General features: G+C 32.3%; 2 pseudogenes; both read right to left on the reverse strand.

Moving 5' to 3' along the window:
* Positions 1 to 8,338: 8,338 nt before the first annotated feature.
* LOC128175089 (uncharacterized) lies at positions 8,339 to 10,183 on the reverse strand (annotated as a pseudogene).
* Positions 10,184 to 13,267: 3,084 nt separating this feature from the next.
* On the reverse strand, positions 13,268 to 13,958 carry LOC128176863 (uncharacterized; annotated as a pseudogene).
* Between the last annotated feature and the right edge of the window lie 52 nt (positions 13,959 to 14,010).

Consider the following 14,010-nt stretch of genomic DNA (forward strand, 5'->3'; position numbering starts at 1 on the left):
TGTCTGTTTTGCATAAAAACTTAGTATATCGAGCCATTTTCAAGGAATATTCTGCAAAAAATGGTATAGTCCCTACACAAAAAACCTTTCTCGTAACTGACAAGAACTTGAAAATCTAAACTTTGAGAAAAGACAGAACAATGTATAAAGATATGTTTACCATGTTCTGTTTGATCCAGCGTAACTTATGGTCATCAGAGAGAGTACTCAAAAATGACTGTTTTGTTTCAAATAGAAATAGTTACTTAAAACGTCCATCACAGCATCTATTATAACCTTTTAATTTTTACAGGAGAAATGCTTTTTTAAAAAGATTAATACATTTGGAGCGAAAGACCTTTTTGTTGCTTTAGCATCAAGAGTCTCGGTTTTTTTAATATACTATATTAAAATATATAATATATTTATATTTTTGAATGAATTAATGAATGGTAGAATCTTAACAAGTAGTTTTTTGATTGATGAATTAGACCCAATTTTATAAATTTAAAGGGTGGTACAAACTTGAAATTAACATTTATTTAATTACATAATTATTCATTTAAAATATAATAATATTCAAAAAATATTTTTCAGAAAAAGACAATTTCATTGAAACCAGGTTCAATCATTTTAGGCTCTCCAGTTACTGTTACAAGAAAAAAATCTTTGGCATTCCTGGCCAAACCATAACCTTCCGTGGAGGGCTTGTCCATTTAGCCTCAATTATTCAATCAAGCACAGCTTGTGTAAAGAGGATATTCAGCCTTATTATGAATTCTCTCTGCATCCCTAAGAGGAATAGCATTAGATAAGCATCCTTGGATGCAGTTATGAGAATTTGTCTTGAAGAAGAAGTTATATCTCAAGAAAAACTGAACAGAAAAAAGATAACATTAATAAAAAAGTTCTTTTCAAATGCTCGCGAAAGTCCATATGAAAATAAAGTCCTGTTTGATGAATCTTCTTAGGTGGTTTCCTACTTTGTAAATGTTCACATTGTTCCTGTATTCCAAAAGGTAAATGCACACTAGTTTCGGGGCTCTGCCTATTTGTTGGCCATCATGCACCATTTGTCTTAGATGGGTACACCTTGCTTGCAAGAATCATTCTTCTTTTGTCCACACTGATGACTTTGCAAATGTTCTTTGGACCGCTTCTATAGATGACGCCACTGAATTCCAAGTATCTTCTTTGAAGATGGTCCTAGACTTGGCAATTGACGAAACAAGAAAACATGTCACAGGTATAGCCCAACTGTCATCATGTGGGTGATGTGGCACGATATTGATATCTAAAACTAAATAATGACTGCCTTATATAAAAAGTTATATCAGTGTTATGTAGAAAATTTTGTATACCAGATAGAGTAATATTTACATTTTCCAGTGTCTTTGCCTGTGATAACACTACGTTTCGATTTTGTACTATGCATAATTCCAGTACGTAAGATTAACGCAGTTATCGCCCTTAGATGGAAGGTGGCGCTATCGTCGACCGCCATTACGGTGCTAACAGTCTACATTCGATTGATACGATGCCGTACGAAAAAGGAGGTGGGAGACATTGTGTTGTCTTCAACTGTACCAATAATCAGAGAAAGTTGTATAGATGGAAGATGGAGGAATGCTCTGATCACGGGAAAAGACACGAAGATTGTCCTTGCCAAGCGCCTTTCAGGATGTTTTGCATTCCAGCGCAAGTAGATACCAGATTGCGATGGCTCAAAGCTATCAATAGAAAGGATTATCAACCTGGAAAAAAGGACCAAGAATATCTATTATGTCGCAATTTATCAGTTATCGTCTTTTAATTTTTGAATTGATCTTATTAATTTCATATCTGAATGACATCGTCGATGATAACAGCTGAATATGCAATATAGGCTGACCATATATATCTACACATGTACATGTATACACATGTATAAATACAACATGTGTTCTTTTATTATATATGTAGACGTATAAGGTATTCATTAACATACATGTTTATGTATAAATATATGACTGTGCATCTTCACAGTTTTCATCAGGGTTAATTATAATTTTATCTTTTAATGCTAACAGGTTTGTTCAATTCATTTCCTTGATGGGTGTCCAACCAAACTGAACCCTGACCCACAATTACATATGGGATATCACAAAGAGGTTAGGGTGAAAAAAATTACATGTTTGTCAAATTTTAGTTTGAATTTTGTTTAATCTACTTTCAGAATGAGATACTTGCAGTTAATGTGATTCACATATTACTATGACTATTATTAGAATAGTTTAGTATTTTCAAACTGTCAAATTAAATAGCAGTTTGAACTTACATGAAACTATTTTGAGTGGTCATACTTTCACCAGTGATTGCCTGCTGGCGGGGTACAATGACTGTGTGGGACATGATTGAAGTTAACTATGGATGCAGGATCATCCTCGGGTATGTAAAAACAATATGTGTTCAGATATGTATGATATATTACTATGTATGATTTTTAAATAGATAAAGCAAGGTAGGAGAAAACTGGTAAGGGACGTGTCTAATCAGGAGGATGAGCAGGAGCAGGATGAAGAAAGTGGCCTTATATGCATAGGAGGAGATGAAGCAGCAAAAGCCACAGACATGGAAATCAATACTCCCTCAGCAGCAACAGCTTCTACCCAGACACCACCTGTTATTGTTCATCAGTGTGGTGTGTCTTGTGTTACCTATCGACCAAAATCAGATGCAACAACTCAAACAATTGATTCATTGCATGACCACTTATATTGTCTACAATTAACATCTAATACTGTAGGTACTCAAACAACACGTGAACTTCCATCTTTCAAAATTTTGACAGAGAAAGATTCAGTGTTTTATACAGGGTAGTCACTGACAGTATACTCTACTTTAGTAGATATAATGAGGGTACATGGCAATGAATTACCTTATTTATTGTCCATCGATGAACAAGTTATGTTAACGTTAGTTAGATTACGTTTAGGGTTACAGTTCCAAGACTTGGGGAAAAGATTCGGAATTTCCCATCAGCTTGCTAGTAGAATTTTTAATTCATGGATAAATATCCTAGCTGTTCAGTTGAAAGATTTGATAATGTGGTTGCCAAAGGACACAATTCAAAGATCTCTACCTACTTCTTTTAGGAACACATATCCTAAAACTACATGTATCATCGATTGTACAGAAGTGTACCTTCAGAGGCCATTGTCCCTGAAAGCCAGGACTGCAACTTACAGCAGTTACAAGTCGCACAACACATTAAAATTTCTTCTTTGTATTGCACCAAATGGTTACATCATGTTTTTGTCAAAGTGTTATGGGGGCAGAGCAAGTGATAGGTTTATCACTAAAAAATCAGGGTTTTACAACTATTTGAATCCAAATGATGAAGTTATGGCTGACAGGGGATTCAAAATAGGTGAAGAACTATTCAGTTTACATGTTGGGCTTAACATTCCTTCATTTTTACGAGGTAGAAAGCAGCTTAGTGAAAAAGAAGTTATCCAATCACGTAGAATAGCATCAGTGCGCATTCATGTTGAAAGGGCGATTCGTAGAATGAAATCTTACAGAATTTTGAACAGCATTATCTCGATAAAGTCAGTCAAAAAAATGAACAAAGTAGTGAAGGTAGTGGGTGCTCTTTGTAATTTGAGACCTCAGCTTATTAAAGATTAGAGGTGCTCATGCATAGTGTAGAATTTTTACATTGTACTTTTTTGCTACTTCATTGCTCTTTTCTGAAGATAACAAGAAATTATGTACAAGTGTAAAGACTGTTTATTTTTGTTTTCACAAAGTTGAACACAATTTTTCATAAAAATCTGCCTTGTGAAAAATCATCAACAATTCTAACAAGTAGATGATTGAAATAAAATGCTCTGATTCAAGGTAAAATATTGGAAACAAAAGTTTTGTTATATTGTACATCAATGCACACTGAATCCCCATTTTTTGCAAACCATGTAAAATATTTGCACATTGATTTTCTTGTACAGAAAAGTTGCATTTGTATTTGTGTATAATATCCATTTCTGCCTGACTTATTAACAGTGATAGTATCATTTTCTTTACAAATGTCATAACTTTTGTTGTTTAAAAGTTCATCAATTGATTTTACTGGACATTTTATTTCTAAAAGCATATCATCATCAATTGTGCCATCAGGACTTGCAGACAGAAAAGGTTCATCTTTATTTATAACAGAACCACAATTTTTAACTTCCAAATCAAATTTCTTTTCAAAGATTTCTTTGGCTATTGGTTCTGATACTTTTCCATGTTGTGTTGCATTGTTGCCCTTGAATCTAGGATATAAATGGTTTGTAACAAAATTTTGTGGATTTGCTTTGCTTGTTTTTGGTACTTTGTTAGCCACAGATGCTGGAATTCTAACCTTGCGACTATCAAACCACAAGTCAGAATTTTGTTCCGTAGTATTGAGACAGACTTCATCAATTTTGTTTTCAGACAGATGAACATATTTTCTATAAAAATCTCTACAAGGCTGACACTGAATATCAGCAATATTGATTGGATTTGAATAATCAAGCTCATGATTCCCATGATGCACATCTTTTGGGTTAGTTGTTTTTCCTGCAGATGTGCTTAACTGACAGGGCTCAGATAACAAAATCTTATTTATAATTGTGCCCTTGCACTGAAAAATTTTTGAAAGGCATGATGAATGTGAAAACTCAACCAATTCATTGTGTGATTCTAATTTCTTAAATCTAAATTCTTTTTGAGGTTTACATCTCACAATAATGTTATCTGTATTTATCGGTTTGTTTTTATTTGGCCGTGAAAAATCAATTTCTTTGAGCTCCGCCTGATGGTCAACTGCAGAGGATGTTGCTCCCTTGCCCCAAGACACTAGGAAATCTGTAACAGATTTTCCTGCGAATCCTTGATTCCATGCCATGACAACAGCATATCCAATGGCTGAAATATGGCTGCATTCTCTTCCTAAACCTGCTGGGCATGTGCAACTAGCATTCTCAATCTTGTAGCTATCTTCTCCATCGGATGCAATTAAAATCCATGCATGATAATCTGCACGTCCGACTCCAGGCTGGGATGGAGATACTTTTGCTTTCAGGAAAACATTTTGTCCAACATTTATACTTTGAATATCTCCTAGCCACCTGGAGTTGACATAATTTTGTCCCCAAAGAGATCTAAATGACTTCATTTCTTTACCATCATAAGCTTTTGAAAGTATCAAGTAGTCTACTAAATCTTCATATAAAATATGAGGCCAGCTTTTCGGATCATTTGTTTTCCAACCTGGGTCAGATTCATTTGATGGATCTGCAATTTTTAAATATTGTTATTTATTTCAATTTTGTTCATTATGCATAACTTTTTGGCGAAAGGAAAACTAACAATTAAAAGCAACTTATTATGAGGAGTTGCTGGTTGAAAAAATACAAAAACATTGATAACTAAATTTTTAATGCATGCAAAAATTTTGATCTGCATAAGAAATTGGAGATCCACCAGCATTCTCTTCAGATAATCACACTTCACATTACGGGATTTGATTGTTTGTATAAACCATCCAATTATATACTCAAATTCTCGACTCAATGCGTAACTTTCATTCAAGTCTGAGAATTGAGGGATGTAAATAAAACAAATTTACGTTAAATGTGCGAGGTGGGCAGGTACGGATCCAAGTTTTACTGTGTAATAAACAAAATAACAAACACAGAAAGACCAAAAACAAACAGAACGTGAATTAAATGAGGTATAAATATATATTTACAATTCTTTTTATCCATCACAATGATGTTCCACACACAAAACGAGACAAAGTCGACGTAGTAAATATGACACTTGTTTACCGTTGTCAGCACCGTAATGGCGGTAAATCACGTGATCGTAATATGGCGCCGCCCATAAATTAGGTCAGAGAATTAAGTATATAACCCATAACTTCAAATGAAGCCAAATTGAGGCGCAAACGGGGTTTGCCTATTTGTATTTAAATATTTAATTATACGATGGTTTGATATTATATAAATATAAGTAATAAGGAATTATTCTTTGAATATCATGAGGTGATAATTTATGTCGGGGCGTGATCAAATCTATCATAAAGCCCTATTGGATTTGATCACACCCTGACCAAAATTATCACCTCATAATACTCAAAGAATGATTCCTTATTTGAGTACTCTGTCTTTGTGACTATATAAGACATTCACAAATATATGTTTCGAAAACATTAGAATTAGTTTCTTTCTTATGGTTGTTCATATGATCATCAATTATCAAAAGATGAAGGATTAACAAGGAAATATATAGCAACATTAATATTTTCGCCAGGAACCGCATTCCAAAACCATATTGGAAATCGGACGAATTTTTTTTTTTACTCAGCACAATGATTGCGAATATAATTAAAAATCAATCAATTCCAAAATTCAATATGTATTATCAGCCAATTTTTCGCGAAAAAACTTTAACGATTTGAAATTTTTACATAATGTTGCATTTTCATCGCGATGTTACACTATGTTAGCGCGACGTCATCAATTTCTTGCATTTATGTGCCCAAAAAGTAAACGGGCAACCGACAAGAAAATCAAATTAAAGCATGCATTCAGCAAGTTCTTTTAAATTTATTGTCCCAGACCAATAACTATAACAAATATTTTACCCCACTCCAATCTTAATGGCATCTGCGAGGGGTGTACACGTGTGTGACTGAATAGACTTATTTAAACAAATATGATATGATGGATATTTTTATCCTTGAATTTTTGTACTTAATCCTGACGTACATATAATCATTTATTTTCAAAATGCCTTACTGCCACAGGAGATATCATCATATGGGTATCATACAGAGTCCTCGGTTTCCCCTATAGCAGCTTCAGAGACATAAACCCTCCAGTAGCGTAGATTATGAAATTAACTGTATATATAATTTGAAAATATATGGAAATAAAAAGATACACAAAGACTAAACACCCAGAAGATGTTTATTCTATTCTACGGTAGAACCATGCAAATGGCTATCAATGGAAGTATATCGAAATTTCATGAGACTTGGCACAAATACTCATGATAACCTAACTTGATTATGATGAGAAGGATTTTGATTTCATTACATCAGTAACCATGGAAACGGATGGCACTTGGGTTTTCCCTTGTTCTATTTATAGAACTTTTGAGAAATCAGACAGTATGCAATTCTTTTTAATTTATTGGAAATATTACACACTGCAATTGAATGAAACTAATTTCTTCACATTGTGAAAACCCATAGTAATTCTAAATGATATGAATTTAAATTTCAAAACACAATACACAGAGAAATGAGGGCCTTAACTTCATGAAAATACTGAAATTTTACCAAAATTGACCTATTTGCACTAAAATCAGCATAACTGCCCAAGAAACGCATCAATTAATATTATATTTTGTCAACTTAAAGAGTCTTCACTTGTCTTTAATCTGTTTGATGGAATTTGGTTGAAATGAAATTCAGTGGAAATATCGGGGGGGGGGGGGGGGACATGTTGCACTAACACTTAAAGTAGGTAAAATGCTCTTACATAATTATTTAGATTTTCTCGCCAAATAAAACAACTGAAGAATTAAATTATTGTAAACATCGATAATTTTAACAGTTCTGAACGATTTGTCTTTTTCAAACGTAAATATAAGTAATATACAGCAATGTTAAAAAGTACACTGGGATATGAAAATGAGGAAAGAGGGTGTGATATAATGGTGGAAGGAAACTTACATTTTTCATCAGAAAAGTCATTTGAATCAGCATTTAATTTGTAGAATTTAAAGTACACAATCTTGCGCGTCCGTAAATTCAAAAAAGGGTTTTTTTATGTTTTGTTCATGACTTAAAGAATACCATAATAACATTGCATGTTTTTCTTTTTTTCTTTTAACAGTGTAAGTTAACAGTGAATGACTAAGTGCTGTATTTCTTATTTGTTATTTTTCATCCTGATTATTGATGAAATACAATGAAAGAGTAAGCTCCCAAGGCACTCCGAATAAATCGTTTACATAAAATTCATCATGAGTTCACCATTCACTTTGTGCTTTTGCTTCAATTGCGTTTTGCGTTCGCTCATTGCGAATTCCATTCAGAGTTCGCTAACCATTCAAGTGGAAACGTAGAACGCTTCATGGACTGTAACTGTAGTCATCAGAATCAATCGCAGCACAAAGTTTTATATTTATCAGGCAAAGGGTTCTCAATTGAAAGATAATGAGTGCAAGATTTACTTCCTAATACACTTCTGTATATGAGAAAGCTTGCAGACAAAGTGGTTCTTAAAAATTCACAATATTGCTATCTGGGAATTAATATAATTTTAACTTCATATAATCAGAATATTTTTATCTGATGGGCACATGTATTTGTCGTACCTGAATCCGTTGTCTGAGAGCATGGTTCACTATCGCTTTTGGTAATTTCTGGAGCATCAATTCTTCTATCCGTGTCTAAAAATAAAATTGAAATCTGTATGTATATATCCAAAATAGCAAATTAAACTTTGTCTTTTCAGTTTGTACAAGTCATACTTCACAAGGACCAATTTGTGATAGGTCTTTGTATTGAAATCTTGAGATTTATATTCTACATGTAATTCATAACTGCACATCTACACCTGTACATGTTGGATGTGAACATGATACTAAATGTTTTTTTCTAAATGGGTTGGGATCAACCCCCCCCCCCCCTCCTCCCCCAAATAAGAAATATTTTTCAGGTATGTGCTATATCATAATATATATAATATACAACAGAGCATTATGCACTTGATATCACATTACCTGATATTTCCATACTGTCTTCAGGCACAAACAGTTGCCTTTCATTCTCTTGGTCCTCTGAAAGAACAAAAAAAGCTCACTTAACCAATGTATTATTCATTCAGTATGATGATCAGCAACAAAACAGCCACAACACTAGACAATACAAATGACTCTATTAAATTGAAAGATATAATTTTTTTTTCTATGTTATAACTCTTGGGTGAGAAAAAGATCCATCAGCGTCCATTGCTTCAGAATTGCTGCACATCTACACCTGTACATGTTGCATGTGAACATGATACACAATGTTTTTTTCTAAATGATTTGGGATCAACCCCCCCCCCCCCCTCCTCCCCCAAATAAGAAATATTTTTCAGGTATGTGCTATATCATAATATATATAATATATAACAGAGCATTATGCACTTGATATCACATTACCTGATATTTCCATACTGTCTTCAGGCACAAACAGTTGCCTTTCATTCTCTTGGTCCTCTGAAAGAACAAAAAAGCTCACTTAACCAATGTATTATTCATTCAAAATGATGATCAGCAACAAAACAGCCACAACACTAGACAATACAAATGACTCTATTAAATTGTAAGATATAATTTTTTTTTTCTATGTTATACCTCTTGGGTGAGAAAAAGATCCATCAGCTTCCATTGCTTCAGAATCTGTAGTTCCCTCTAATAAACAGCATATTTCTACAAAAAAGTACATGAAATGTATATAATATAATCTAATATAACAGTATATGTAATCTATATAAATCTTATTTCTGATTTTCATACACCATATCTAATGTACATATACAAATATCAATTGGATATCCCAAGTGTTGATTAGTTGAATTAACTCTATTGACATATTATGATATAACTAAATACAAAGTGTAGACGATTTCAAAAAGATTTTGATCCAAAAGATATTGTTATTATCAGTTATTCTAATGTTGTCCAGCTAAACAAGTTTTCAGCATGAATACAAACTAAGAGCTATCTTAATGATAAAAATACATTAACCCTTTGAAATACCCATTGATTTTTTAAACCTTTTTATGCGTCAATCTGTCTTATTCTCTTAAATGCTTCAGTGAGAGAAGCAGGTCTGGCATACCCCCCCTTTCAATATCTTTGGTATGAAAATATCAGACAACATTTGTTCTTACATGTAGTACTCCTCAACCCCTTTGTATTTATATTTTCTGTTTCATATATAATGTGCAACAAAGTTTTATGAGTTGAATACATCATAATAATTCAGTCAATCAATTGTGTAAGAAACACCTTTCAACACCTCCTCCATATCTGCATTATTCTTGAAACAGTTTTTATGCTTCTCAATACATCTTCTGCAAACACCCATTTATGGTAAAATTGCAAACATTATTCTGATGTATCGATGCATTAATTTCCCTTAAAACATTGGTTCATTTGCTGTTCTTTAACAGAGTTTTTGTTCATTTTCAAAACAATAATTTATCAATGACAACAGATAAGAAAATTGAGATCAAGCATGGGTTTAAAACAGCACTAATTCATTCCTTGAATAAAAAAAATTGTTTTCAAATATGTGTGAGTATTTCAACAAGTAAATTTCAAATTTAAAACACTTTGACACTATAAAAAATGTACTGTGCATATACATCTTTTCCATAGAATGGCATATATATCTAATCAAATGGGGGGGGGGGTGTAGTTTTAAACTGATTAGATATTGATATCTATTGATACATGTAGTAGGTCCTAGCAATATTTACTGATATACATAATTGGACTGTTATATAAATATTTTTGGTATGTTAAGAAATATGCCATTACGTTAAGGCGAGGGTTTTCTTACCAGAACCAGTGGGAACATGTGTGCTCAGCTTCATCCATATCTCTCGGCTTTGAATGAATATAATTCCCCTCGCGACTGTGCCAGATTGAGATTTGTCATGTAGTGGATGACAGCATGTTCTCCTTTTTCTTTTCCATTGAATCCCAAATTCTTGCCTGTGTTTAGCACATATACGCCCGCTGAACTTCGACAGCCTCAGCCCATGCACACCAGCACGGTTAAGAATTAACAATGGTTCTGGTATGTGTGCAAAATCTGACTCAGAGGTACATTTAAAAAATCTCAAGTGTGCTGAAGTTTCTTTCTTACAGTCTTGGAGTATATAATCTGCTTTCTCTTTACAATTTTCACCAAAACTACATTTCAAACTATCCATCTTGTTGACATCTGCTTTCTCCAATCATTCTTCTTAATCTTCTTTACACGAGAGTTCCACACAGGGAGATAATTTAATCTCAAAAAATTCGGAATTTAAACACCGGAAAATAAGCTTAATATTTATTTGCAACAAATTCCCATTCAGGTATATTTCTTTATGGATAATTCTATTTTTTTAACCAAGAAGTTCTAAATTTAAAACGTTTCTTGGGGTTTTATATCCTGCTATGTGAAGTTGTGTGTTTTGGACATTACCTATCTTATCATAATATTTGATCATCTAGCTTAAAATCAAAGAATGAATTAAAAAATATCTGTGCACCAAATCAAAGGTATTTTAATACTTTAATACTTAAATGACTATCTGAATTCATGCATGAAATTTATCATAAATAATGAGCTAAAATAGAAATGGTCTTATCTGGGGGATTTCGGTGGTGCAGATAAATTTAACCATGAAAATTTGATAAAATAGACAATATACTTTATATATATCCAGATGAACTATGAAAATTAATCTACACCCTTCAATATAAAATTTTGGATTTTGCATGGTTCTATCGTAGACTGCCTCTTAATAATAAATCAAAAATAACATTACAGCTTCTCAAATAAAAGCCTAAACATATCTTGTATGTTTAAATTACTGAATTTTTATTTTTTCAGCGCTAAGTAAAACATGTTTGTGGACGTTTTCATTATGTTTTCTGGTTTTTCAATATCATTATTTAAATCTAAATCTTTTATTTCTAAATTCTTATCGCTATATGTATACGATATGACATTGTTAAAAATGATAATTAAGATATTGATTTCTTTATATAGCCCAACAATTAAATGTTTCCATGAAACAATAAAATGTTAGAAAATGCTTACAATAGTCCATATTTTTTTTCACATTCTTACAATCATATAGTAAATGTGTAATTGATTCATTGATTTGATTTGAACATATTTTATTGTATACATATATATAAGATACATATACAAATGGTTTGGACACTAGTTCTGACAACTTACTAGGTCTTAACCATTATTGATTCTTTAGGGTGCTTACAATACAAGCATATACTAGAATCATTTTTCCATTTATTGAGAGAGTCTCTACTTATGAGTATATTGTTTAACAGTTTATAATTAAAATCTGCAATTAGTTTGTCAAACATGTCAACGACTTTGTTTAAATAAATGTTTTTTATTCATTCTGATCCTTCAATATAGTAAATGTGTAATTGATTCATTAGGGTGCTTACAATACAAGCATATAATAGAATCATTTTTCCATTTACTGAGAGAGTCTCTACTTATAAGTTTATTTTTTAACAGTTTATAGTTAAAATCCGCGATTAGTTTGTCAAGCATGTTAATGACTTTGTTTCTATAAATGTTTTTATTCATTCTGAGCTTTCAATATTAAATTCCTTAAGTATTTTCTTGAAATAGTAGGCCTATGACTTTTCAAATTTGTGATCTCTAAGAATCTTATAATAAAATTTACATATTTATCACCTACCGATTCATAGACATGAAATAGGAACTGCGGTCTATGAATAACAGTTGTGTGTTTAGCCAGACTTAGGTCAAACTGTTCTTTAAATTTATGAAATACGTTATTCATTATAAAATATTCACAAATTAAATTGTTCTTTTGGTTTAATTTATTTGTAAAGAATTCAAGTGATGTTAGCCCATAGTGATGTCGTCAACAATATCTTTTACATATTTCAAATCTTTACTGAACCAGTTTTGAAAACATAGTGTTTTGTTGCCCCAAATATGCTGTTGTAAAAATTCAGGAGTTGACATAGCATTTTCTTCTTTAGTGGTTTTGGAGTTACTAAATGCTTCAAATATCTCTAGAAATTTATTTTTTTTTTTTTAGAAGAAAGTGGTTTTGCAAATCCATTTTATTTGTGTATAATATATAAAGTTTATTATCATCTTTCAAGCGAAAATTTTTCAAAAATAAAAAGAAGTTATTTTCATATTTCTTATTTTTTGATTTTAATTAGCTTTTATAGCTGCCGTTGAATGACAATATTAACATATAAAGTAGAACTAATGCTTTTCATTATACTTAGAAGTGCTATTTTAATTTTATTGATATCCATAAAACATTAAATCTAGTAATGCGGGAATAAATTTAAGGCAACATCTTACCTTAAGAACATGTTTTAAATAATAGTCAATTATTTACCAAAAAATTTTAATCTTTAGCAAATTGAATCAAATTTTCCTTGAAAAAAATAGTAATGCATACATAATTTCGATTCAAATGTCGCCTAAAAAATTAGCTGTATAACAAAAAAGACCTTTCATACTATAGAGAAAGATATAACTTTGTTACCACAGAGTTAAAAAAATCAGCTTTCCCTTTAGTATGGTATGAAGACCCCCCCCCCCCCCCACTTCCCACTCTTTGCAGCGCGAATTTCAAATGGCTAGACTGCAAACCGTGTGCTGCCAGAGTAGAACATTGACTCTTTGTAAGACTACTTGAGGCTACCAAAGTCATTAAAACTTCCAATGTTTTTCTCTAATGTTCTTATTTGATAGTTTTTCGTTGTTTGCGATGACATGATCAGAAAAAACTGCATTTTCAAATTAAGCGTGTTCGTTAGTAAGTTTTTCCAACATAGATATTCATTTTCAGCATTAAGTGCATTTAAAGATTAAAAAAACTGGTGCAAATGTCTTTGCTTCATCTTAAGATTTATATGATGGCTTGTCGGGGTGAGCTTTCTTGAACAACTTTATAGTGTCTGAGAAACCGATGACGTTTTTCACTAAACCTGTCAGACCATGTCTAGTAAAGCAGAATACTAAATTATGAACATCGAATTGTGCATTATGTGCATCAAAGGAGAAGAAAACTTGTTCAGCCATGCAGCAAACTCCACTAGAGCTTATTTCTCTCCACACGAAGAAACTAAGGTAAACTGTACATTTGCAGCCCGTGCATCTCTATCCCTGTTAGCTTTTGGATCGTTGGAGGAATAAAACCGTTGGCAGGT

Source organism: Crassostrea angulata, chromosome 3 (assembly GCF_025612915.1).
Source record: "Crassostrea angulata isolate pt1a10 chromosome 3, ASM2561291v2, whole genome shotgun sequence".
In the NCBI taxonomy this organism is placed as follows: domain Eukaryota; kingdom Metazoa; phylum Mollusca; class Bivalvia; order Ostreida; family Ostreidae; genus Magallana; species Magallana angulata.